The 12316-nt window shown below is 36.1% G+C and overlaps 1 pseudogene; it reads left to right on the plus strand.

Annotated features, from left to right (window-relative positions):
- The first annotated feature begins 10030 nt into the window (after positions 1-10030).
- On the plus strand, positions 10031-11661 carry LOC131424915 (nucleophosmin-like; annotated as a pseudogene).
- The last annotated feature ends 655 nt before the right edge of the window (positions 11662-12316 follow it).

The following is a 12316-nucleotide window of genomic DNA, read 5'->3' on the forward strand; positions in this document are numbered from 1 at the left end:
AATTTCTCTTGAAAACCAAATAATATTACATAAGATATATAGACACAAGATGTGTGACTTCATAAATTAAAAAAAAAATTAAAATGAGGGAAAAAAAATGTGTGACTTTAAAACTAAAATCCAGAGCCAAACTTCAGGCTCAGCTCTAACAGCAGTATGCCTCTCATGCATACCTCAGTAGCAATGGGTGAAGACAGTAGCAAGGATGCTGACAAACCCATCCCTCCTGTTATAAGTGCTTATATTCTCCTGAGCTTGAAGATAGTTTTTAAAATTAATACCCCAGAGTTAGTATGCCTTGTCTCATTGGTAAATGTAACAAATCAGTGGCAGTTGAATTAGGATTCTTTGCCCTTGACACCTCAAATGTACTGCTCAGCCCAGTGAGTTAATGGGATATTGTGATGGCATATTAGAGCATCCTGATTTCTGAACACTATCATACCTAAGACAAGAGTGACAGGACACTTTAAGTCATCAACCAGGAAAGATTTCTCCACTCATGCCTTGAAAATGGGAATAAATGTGCAAATCTGTACGATTGTACTTGCCTTGCCATCTATCTTGTCAAAATGAAAATCGACATGGGAATCAAGTCAAATGTGCTTTAGCAGATTAGAGAGAAATAATGTATATTTTTCCTCTTTAGTCACACAGAGCAGCTATCACTTCCTGCTGTGCTAATTTGTCTTGGGCTAGGAGTTCTGAAGGTGAAACTCTGAAGGTCCTATGAATGAGAAGTCAGGACAACATGAGGAGAAATTAACAATAAAAGAACAATGTGTGGATAAAATAATTTATTGTAAAGCAAACTACCCATAGTTCATTAATGTGATCCCTAAACTATGGCAAGAGAATATAGTGTTCTCTTGAATACTATCAGAAATAATTAAAAGAGAAACTGTAACATTATATATAGAATATTTTCTAGCAAAAATTGAAATTGATTCAGTTATTTCTGTGGCTTTCATTCTGTGAAAAGATGTATTTGATCTCCAGTCATCTTGTGGCTCCTGTGTGTGTGTGTGTGTGTGTGTGTGTGTGTGTTATGAGGAGATCACATAGGACAGGTTGGGGAGGACTTTGAGAAGAAAAGGAAGAGATGATGGTTAAAACTTGAAGTATATGAAGAATGCATTTTAAATATTGTCAAAAGTCAAACGTGAGTCACTGTCTAAACCTCTCATTCATCACCCCGCCTACATGTTTACTTTTTCCACTAACACTATTATTTTCCATTCCATAGACCCTTACCACCATGATAATTTACTCCCTTCTGTACAGTTCCTTATACTCTTTCAAGGAAATGATATGCTGCCCTCATTTCTAGGGCCTGATACGATTTGTTAAAAAGAAGATATTGGCATATTCAAAGCAAAGGGAAGATATTTCTTAATTCTGTTTTGCTTCCATGAGATCACTTTTTGAAATCCATCAACACGACCTACATCGAAGACCCAAGATATTATAATCTCCTTGCCTCTGCCCTTGGGGTTTGCCAGCAAGTCAGGTTGTCTAGGAAAATCTCATTACTGCAAGACTCACTGTCCAAGCAAGTATTAGCAGAGAGAAAGCAGGGAGAAATGTAACCCAGGTGACTGTCTGTAAATTGACACAGATTAACTGTTCTTTGTCCAGATTCCTGGTGGAATACTGGAGAGCTACAGAAAGTCGTTTTCAGACACAAAGTTGAAAATAGAACTGAACAATGATACATAGGCATCCATGAATTGAAACAAGTGCCATACAATCCAACCATCAGGAGTAAAGTTAATTTGGCCCAAAAAATATCCCAAGGAACAGTTTTAGCTAAGCTTCAAAATGTTCCTATAGCTGACTATTTAATTGAAAAGGCCATTAAACCATTTGATTGCAATGGGGAAAATTCTGTGAAATTGTGGAGCCATATTCATAACCACCGGTTTATCTTTTCTCCTTGTATTCAATTGAGGACACTAATTGAATTCATCTACAAAGCCCTGGATTTTATTGTGTATGGACTTGGTTTCATTCCAGGAATCAATTCCCATTCTAAAAGGAGGCCTAAAGTGTCTGGGTTTCAGCCAGATGTTTCTGAGAGGAGAGTGATTAAGATGGTTGCTAGCTCCATGGTGAATATTTGCCTTGCCATTCTCATAGCCCACTTTCAAAAATCAAGACTAAATACTATCCTGGATTACATATTTCTGGATAAGCTTTAAAAAAATATTTTAGTTTAAAATAAATCTTACATGTATCAAATAATTTAGAGAGGCATATATTTGATTTGGACATTATACAATATTAAGGCCAGAACAAATGATATTTATCTATGGATAGATGAGTGAAAGCTCTTGGGATTATGACTAATTTAATTAAATTAAAATTTTCTTGAAAGATTGAAATCACTAAGAATCACTTTGGAATATTTGTTGCAATTTACCACATTTCTATATCTTTACTTCCAAAGATACTGTAAGGTGTATATTTATGATACCAACCAGAATATCTGCATTTTTGAAAGACTGGGAAAAAATGAAATAAGATTTTCCCCTATGGGAACCCATAGAAGTAACTCACACACGTATCATCAGCAAAACCATAAACAGAATGAATAAGTGGTTTAAAGTATTTTATTAGACTATGATTTGGCCAAAGTTTGCTTGCTGGTAAATTTTAATTCTCATGGTTGTATAAGATTTGCAAAGAGCTCTGACTTTTTTTTAATGAAGACTGCTAAAAATCCAGACATCAAAATATAAGAATCTACTTTTGACATTTATACTTTTATTGCACTTGCTACTTAAATTTCAGTCTTTAAATACTGTTACATAAATCTATCCATGCAAGGCAGTCAACTCAAGTGGTGTGATTGTCCTTTGTAATCTCTTTTCATCAGGAAGTACTAAAGTAATTTCACTGTCTATGATGCATGCTGTTGTACATGTGGTCTGGAAATCAAGTTGGTTTCAAGTAGGAGAAATTTAAATATCATAACCATGCTTCAAGAAAAAAAATATGACTTCATATTTAGGATAAGAAAATTGAGGATCAGAGAAATCATCACCTTAATTGAAATTTAGCCAATAAGTTAGGTTCAGGGAAAGGCTAGGGAGCCCTTGGATGAGCATCCATGCTGATGGTAGTGTCGGGTTGATTTTGCACAGCTACAGCAAAGAAGCTTCACATGCAACTGCTTTATGTTGGAATTTGAAGTAAAATTGTATTTGAACAAAAGAAATTTAGATGATTTATTGAAGTTTACATAGGGTGACCAACTGTCCCAGTTTGCCTGGAACTGAGGGAACTGCCAGGAAACAAGAGTTTCATTGCTAAAATGGGGAAAGTCTCAGAAAAACAAGGATGAGCCAATCACCCTGCTGGTCTACTTCCCATCAAAATATTTATTTTTTTGTATCCTGCAGATTGAACAGATGGGAAATAGTGTTCATTGAGGGCTCTGATTTATATGGAACATGACCCTGTTCCACATCTTCAAATGAGTTAGTTTTTTATGAAGCTGTATACCTCTTCTAGTCTTGACTTCATGCAAAATGAGGCAAAGATATACTGACCCATCTGACTACTCCAGGGCTCACTCTTTTTAAAAGTATGCATATGGAGGTGTTTTCAAACTTTTTTTACCACAATTAATAAGAAGAAATAAATTTTATAATGCTTTTCAACACATAGATCATATAAAACTGATACAAATTGTCATAGAGAACTTTTACTTGTTACTAGTACATGTAGGGCTCTCAGGTGCTCTCAAGGTTCAACATCATAGGTTTCCCTTTCTTCACCTTGCCCCTTCACTTGATGCTTATGTACTGTTATAGTTTGGGTCTGAATGTGCCCCCAAAAGCTTCTGTGTTGGGTAATGCAACAATATTTGGAAATAAACTGATTGGATTATGTAGGCTATAACCTTACCAGTGGATTACTCCATTAGATGGATTAACTCATGGTTGTATAAGATTTGCAAAGAGCTCTGATTTTTTTTAAATGAAGACTGCTAAAAATCCAGACATCAAAATATAAGAATCTACTTATATATTAACTCAGACTGGGTTACTGAGTGGCAACTGTAGGCAGAATGGCTATAGGCACTAAGTCACTAAGGGCATGCCCTTGGGTACTATATCTTGTCCCTGGCCTCTTGTGCTCACTGCCTTCCCTTCCCCCTCCTCCTCCTCCTCCTTCTCTTCCTCTTTATCCCTCTGTCTCTCTCTCCCCCCTCCCTTTCTCTCTCTCTCTCTCTCTCTCTCTCTCTCTCTCTCTCTCTCTCTCTCTCTCTCTCTTTCTCTCTCCTTCCCGGTTGCCAGGAACTGAGTAAATTTTCCCTGTTCTATATCCTTCTGCCACAATTGAGCCCATAGGTGGTATTGGCAAACCATGAACTGAACCTCTGAAACTGTAAGCCAAAATAGTTTTCTGCCCCCAAGTTGTTCTTGTCAGGTAATTCTGTCACAGTGATGCAAACCTGACTAACACAGAAGGGTTTTCAAACTATAATGAATATAAACATCATCAGGGTGTGTTGGATTTGGTAATATAATGAGAAATCTCAATTCTGGGCTTGATTATGGGCAAAGACCTAGACACTTGCTTATAACAAATAAATGGAAATACAGATAGTCCTCCATTGATTTTTTTTCTATGATTTACTTATTCATATAACTAATATATACAAAAACTATATGAAAGATCCTTAGGATACTGGTTTGACATTGTTAGAACACAGTTGAAAGATATGCAAAAATTTGAGCATAATATAGATCATTCTCATTAACAAAGTGTATACACAAGTTCATGCAAGAATTGAATTCTCTTCACAAAAGAATAGAAACCACTGTGAAATGTGTGCCAAATGGTAACAGTGTTTTTGTTTGTTTGTTTGTTTTTTTTTTGTGTGTGCTTGTGTGTGCATGTTGTTATAAAAATCACTCTGATGTAAAGCAGGGGGAGATAAAAAGTGAGATGACCCATAAGAAATTGTTGCAACAACTCAGGTAAGAGATGGTGAATTAATGTACCCAAGAGTAGTGCTGACCATGGTAATAGGTGCTCAGGATATACCACACAGAGGGAAGCATGATTTCTCATGGTTTAATAGTGAAGGGAGACCAGCAGGTGGTCACCCAATAGAGTACAACATGTTCTGTGCTAATGTCATTTTTAAGTTGCAATGATAACAAAAGGCCAGGACCCCCTCAGAAATACTGTGGTTAGCAGTGCAACTCTATCTTAGAGCAAGACTGTGGATGATCATTTGACCTCCAAATCAAGGTGACTCATAAAATGAGCACAGGATCTTGAAAGTCAAAGATATGATAACACTTAACATTGCAATAGATTAAAATCAAAAAATTGAAATTTCTTTGTTTTGTCTTCAATAGTAAAGCCTAATGGATTTAAATGTAAATTTTTAAAAAGACAAGGCATTACAGTAGTTTCTCTCAATTTTATACATCTTCTTATGTAGTCTATATATAACACAATCATTTGTTGAAAATCCTCAGGACCTTCTCTGAGACAATCTGGAGATTGATGACTCTCCTCCCCCTGACATTCCTGTTCAATTAGGTAGAGGTCAGAGAGACATCTGCTCCATATTTCAGCAGTGTGTATTAAGGACTTCAATGGAATTGAAGTTCTCTAATTTTAGGTCTTGGCATATAAAAGCAAATTCTCCTTTCACTTAATTAAAAAAAAAAGTCCACAATTAGTTGACTTTCTCCACCAACTTCTCCCCTTATTATTTAATGCCTCATTTTTGTTAGTTTTAGCTTGCTTCCCACCCTTCCTGTTTACCCTCTTTATATACAACTTGACTCAGGATCAAATGCATTGGAGGGTCTCATTAAATGCTGAGCAGCCAGTTTTGACAAACTCTACTTTCACACAAGTTACACAAGAGAAATACATAATATAATTTTTATGGTTGACTGCCTTGAGAAAATTTAGCACACTGGAAGCATAATTCATTCAACAGAAAAAAAAATCTTTTTAGCTGAGTTATTACCTGAGTGCAGCTCTGCTGCTGGAAATAAAGTTTGAAAGCTTCTGCGTACATAAGGAGTACAAATGGATTTGGGTCATCAATAACGTGACTAAGTTCAGAATCAGAGTGTTCAGGGATTTCCCTCTAGCGAGTAATAATAGTATTAATTGTACTTTTGTCTCTGATTTGACAGGCTCCATGCCCTACACTTAACATATGATACTTTGTGGTAATCCTAACAGTTCTATCACATGAATATTATTATTCCCACTAATAGACAAGGAAGCAGAGGGTCAGAAAGGTTAAATAACTGTCACAATGTCACACTGCTGATAAATGTTAAATCCAATCTGTTAAATGTCATAGTCAAGGGTTATCCTATACCTTGCATGAAATTTTGACTTCTTGTTCTAGAAGGTTTATTCATCACAGAATGTCTGTAAACCATACATGTGATATTCTGCACATTGACAGTGCAAGGAAAAGTGAATACTAAAAGGACAGCAAGAAGTAACCTGAACCAAAGAAAAGCAATCAGAGTTTTTAGTCTCAGAAACACCATGTAGTGAATGTGTTAATAGAGCAGTACATGGTGAAGACAGAGCCAGAGCTGATTCTGCTGCTAATACTCAAGCACATGAGAACGTTTACCCCTTGCCAAACCATTTGTTTGCTGTTGTTTGCAAAATCTAATTGTATCACACCACAGAGTGTGAAATGCTAAGTAAAATGTTTCTTTGCCATATCTTTCTATATATAGACAGAGCTTTGATTTCCTAAATCCAATATTTGCATATATCTAATATAGTTACAAAGATAGAACCAGGATGCAGTGGCATTTTAAGAAAGTAATTTAGAAAGTAAATGAGAAATACAGAAACTGTAATTTGGAATATATATATATATATATAGCTCCTTTCTCTGTGGATACCTGGCCTGTTCCCTTCCTCCTTTGAGCATTAATTTATGGGCTTCACTTATATTAGGATATTTGTTGCAAGAAAAAAAATTCCAGTTACTCTTCTTCATGAAACAAAAAAGGAAGGAAGGTGATCTGATATAATAAAAATGACACCTGGAAATGCAAGGACCTAGCCCTTGAGTTAGTACTATTTTCTCATTTCTAATCTTCACTGCTGTCCACTAGTCTAAGGTGCTTTTTCTTTGTGAACTTCTCTGATACTCAGTTCATCCATAAGACACAGGATGGCCATCGAAGGACCCCCAAATTTATATTTAATGAATGTAACCACATGAAAGGACATGTGTTCTTATTGCTAACTTCAATTTTCCAAAAAGAAGAATAATCTTTGCTCTTGATTTATGTTTTTGATCAAGTGCTCATAAAATACAAATATGACTTTTAGTTTCCCCAATTGGAAATCTGAAGTCAACTGAGAATCATCCCAAGCAGAAGATCCTAAAAAAGATCTGCTGCATCTTCATTTTTTTTTCTATTGCATCTTCTTGTGCTGATTTGTTCAAGTTACTCTCTGTATACCTAAAACGTACTTTGCTTTTCAAAATTCAAAATTGAAGTATCTTAGTAATAAACCTTATCTAATTATATTTCTCTGTCCATAGAAGAAGTCTTGATACATTTGATGGAGATATTTTGACTTTCTCATTTACATGATCAATGTGGATCACAGCATGATCATTTGGTCATGGCAATTGATTCTTATTAGAAAAGATTAATTTAGCCACAATGAGTTTTGCTTGAATTAGAAAAATTGTGCTTTTATCACTTTTCACTTAACATTGTTCTTTTTTCCAGTCTGTACAACTCTTGCATGGCAGACATTTAATTCTTAGTCTTTTTCTCATAGTCTTTACATAACTATCTTGTATGCTATTAGCCATAGAAAATAGTGCCATTTGTTTGTCTTTATGGTACTTCTTAAAAATAAGGGCAGTATATAAGTATTTTCCCTAAATACTTGTAAACATCCAGATAAAAATTTTTAATAATTGCCATTTTATTGACAATGGCCATGATGCAGATGATAGAAAATAAAATAACACATCATTTAGTAAAATCATATGATCAATAATAAAAATAATTATAAGCATCCACATTCCAAGAATGTTATGTCTAGAGATCAGGCATCTTCTTTCCTTTGGCTTAAAGTCCTACATTCAATTTAGAGAAGCTTAAAATATTCAGTAAATTATCACATCATAGCCATAGTTTTATAATACAATACTCAATAAAATAATCTAAAAGCACACATTGCTTAACTCTTTTCATTTTAAGAAAAAATAGTTTTATGTTAGAATGTGAACCAACAAGTTACATAAATAATCTACTAAAATATTTTATAAAATCTGATCTTTAATAAAAAAAAAAATCTTGGTACAGATATGATAAGAAATTGATTGACTAAAAAAAGTACGATGAAGACATATTACTTAAAATAGCATAAAGCAGAGGCAGAGCCCACCAACCTATCCCAAACCTACAGCCCAGAGTTCCAAAGAGCAAAACCACCCCTTACCCTCGTGGAGAGCCACCCTGTGCTGGGGTTCCTTATCCACCAAAGTGTGGCTCCACAGCCCATCATCAAGAAACAGAGGCTTGAGGCTGCCAATGCCACAAAACTGGGATATCGCTGCTTCTATTAAGAAACAACAATAATGACCTGGTAAGACATCACCAAGGTCCCTGTGGCCTGGCTGCACCAGAGATCTCTTTACTAGAGGTGCTAACAGTTATCCTGTTGCTGAAGTGACAGAGAGTCTTTCATGGGGTTGCCTGTCTCTTATTTCTCCTACTAACAGCCAACTTCCTAAGATTATCCTCTCACTAGTCATATAATCTAATATATCCATATTCTCATATTCTACCTTATAAACATGTCAGTCAACCCCACAGTAGCCTCCTTTCATCATCAGAAACTGTAAACCATTATGCAAACCTATTGATTATATGGTTAAAGATAACTGAACTCATCATTTCTGTTTTTAGTGACAAAACTGTAAGTGTGAAAATAGAAGCTAACTGATATTTGGCTGCACATTGGGTACATTGAGTGCTATAATATTGATCTCATCCTTAAAAGTGAACTATTGGTAACCTGTAGGCACACTATAAGACAATAGGGCAGAAGCTGTAATACCTCTGATCTACACCACAAGAGAGGAAGACACATAGGCATCATGAAAAAAACAAGGGAGGAAGGTGCCCCAAACAAACCAAGACACTACAACAATGGAATTCATAGATAGTGAAGTAGGTGAAATGTCAGAGAAGGAGTTCCAAATATACATAACTAAAATGATTTGGGAATTAAAAAACAACCTAAGTGAGCACATACAGGAAAAATCGATCACTTCAACAAAGAGATAAGAGAACAAATTCAGGCAACCATGGATCATACCAACAAAGAGATAAGAGAGCAAATATAGGTTGCAAGAAATTAATTCAAGAAACAGATAGAGATACTGAAAAATAAACAAATAAAAAACAGAAATCCTAGAAATGAAAAACAATAAGCCAATTAAAAAACTCAATAGAGCCTGGCGTGATTCCGTCCTGCGCATCTCTTCAGCCACCCATTTTCTATTGTCCTTCTCTCCCACCTAAGTGCATGCTATCAACCCATGGAAGATTCGATGGATATGGACATGAGTGCCTCAGTCTGGCTGGGCAAAATTCAGGAGCCACTTGTCAAAAGAAACGAACTTTATGTTTTAGAACCACACACGCCAAACAAAACAGCTCCTCAGGAAAAACATTCAGAGCCCAACTGCCACCACCGGCTTCCCACAAGCCTCTCTCACAACCACAAGCCTCTCCACCTCCCACAATCCTCCTGCTCTTGAGGCCGATTGGCTGGGTCGCATGGGCGGAGCCAAAAAAGTCCCCCAATGAGCAGCTCCGTGGTCTGAAAGGGCAGGGAAACAGCCCAATGAGCATCACCGCAGAGGAGCCAATCAGCTAGATGTTGCTGGGGTGCTGTGAGCCAATCATCAGCTGGCAGTCTGAAAGTTTGCTGGGGCCCCTTCGGCTGTGGCTCTCAACACATGAGCCCCCTAAGGCCCCAGAACTACCTTTTCAATTGTGAGCTAAAGGCTGACAAAGATTATCACTTTAAGGTGGATAATTATGAAAATGAGCACCAGTTATCATTAAGAATGGTCAGTTTAGGGGCTGGTGCAAAGGATGAATTGCACATTGTTGAAGCAGAGGCAATGAATTTTGAAGGCAGTCCAATTAAAGTAACACTGGCAACATTGAAAATGTCTGTACAGCCAACGATTTCCCTTGGGGGTTTTGAAATCACACCACCTGTGGTCTTAAGGTTGAAGTGCAGTTCGGGGCCTGTGCATATTAGTGGCCAGCATTTAGTAGCTGTGGAGGAAGATGAAGAGTCAGAAGATGAAGAGGAGGAGGATGTGAAACTTTTAAGTGTATCTGGAAAGCTATCTACCCCTGGAGGTGGTAGCAAGGTTCCCCAGAAAAAAAGTAAAACTTGCTGCTGATGAAGATGTCAGTGATGATAAAGATGATGATGATGATTTTGATGATAAGGAAACTGAAGAAAAAGCTCCAGTGAAGAAATCTCTATGAGATACTCCAGCCAAAAAAGCACAAAAATCGAACCAGAATGGAAAAGACTCAAAACCATCAACACCAAGATCAAAAGGTCAAGAATCCTTCAAAAAACAGGAAAAAACTCCTAAAACACCAAAAGGACCTAGTTCTGTAGAAAACATTAAAGCAAAAATGCAAGAAAGAATAGAAAAAAGTGGTTCTCTTCTCAAAGTGGAAGCCAAGTTCGTCAATTATGTGAAGAATTGCTTCTGGATAACTGACCAGGAGGCTATTCAAGATCTCTGGCAGTGGAGGAAGTCTCTTTAAGAAAATAGTTTAAACAGGTTGTTAAAAATTTCCATCTCATTTCATTTCTGTAACAGTTGATATATGGCTGTCCTTTTTATAATACAAAGTGAGAACTTTCCCTATCGTGTTTGATAAATCTTTTCCAGGTTCTAATGCCAAGACTGTGCTGTCCAAAATGCCTGTTTAGTTTTTAAAGATGGAACTCTACCCTTTGCTTGGTTTCTAAGTATGTAGGAATGTGATAGTACATAGTAGTATTGGTGGTCAGACATGGAAATGATGGGGAGACAAAAATATACATGTGAAATAAACTCAGTATTTTATTTTAAAAAAACAAACTCAATAGATAGCATCACTAACAGACTAGACAACTTGGAAGACAGACCCTCAGACAATGAGGACAACATAGACAATCTTTAAAATAAAGTTGACCTCACAGTTAAGATGGTAATAAACCATGAACCGAACATCCAAGAATTGTGGGATGCCATCAAAAGACCAAATTTAAGATTTATTGGGATAGAGGAAGTTTCAGAGATTAAAACCAAAGGAATGCACAATCTCTTCAATAAAATAATATCTGAAAACTTCCGGAGCATGAAAAATGAATACAAAAATCAAATACAAGAAGCCTATAAGACACCAAATGAACAAAATGCCAACAAATCTACACCAAGACACATTATAATGAAAATGCCTTGCAGACAGAATAAGGATATAATTTTAAAGGCCATAAGAGAGAAAAATCAGATTACCTATAGGGGAAGACCAGTTCAAATCTCAGCAGATTTATCAACCCAGACTCTCAAAGCTAGGAGATCCTGGAACAACATATACCAAGCTCTAAAAGATAATGGATGTTAACCAAGAATCTTATATCCAGAAAAATTAAGCTTCATATTTGACAATGAAATAAAAATCTTCCATGATAAAAAAAAAGCTAAAAGAATTTACAGCAAGAAAGCCTGCACTACAGAACATTCTTGGCAAAATATTCCACGAGGAAGAAATGAAAAACAACAATGAAAATCTGCAAAGGGAAGGACTACAATAAAAGAAAAGCCAACCAAAGGAGAAATCAAGACAAGCTAAATACCAAAAAATAAACAAAAATTACTGGTAGTACAAATCATATCTAAATAATAACCCTAAATGTTAATGGCTTAAACTCACCAATCAAAAGACATAGGCTGGTAGATTGTATTTAAAAAACAAAACAAAACAACAACAAAAAAAACAAACAATAAATATGCTGCCTTCAAGAGACTCATCTCCAAGGAAAAGATGTCCACAGACTGAAGGTGAAAGGTTGGGATAAAATATACCATTCAGATAGCCTACATGAGCAAGTAGGGGTTTCCATCCTCATATCAAGTAAAGTAGACTTAAAGCCAAAGTTACTCAAAAGCAATAAAGATGGACATTTCATACTGCTTAACGGAACTATCCATCAACAACACAAAACAGTAACAAATATATATGCCCCA

The sequence above is a fragment of the Marmota monax genome, unplaced genomic scaffold (assembly GCF_021218885.2).
Source record: "Marmota monax isolate L192 unplaced genomic scaffold, Marmota_monax_Labrador192_F-V1.1 WCK01_AAM20220418_F8-fsc00034, whole genome shotgun sequence".
Classification (NCBI taxonomy): domain Eukaryota; kingdom Metazoa; phylum Chordata; class Mammalia; order Rodentia; family Sciuridae; genus Marmota; species Marmota monax.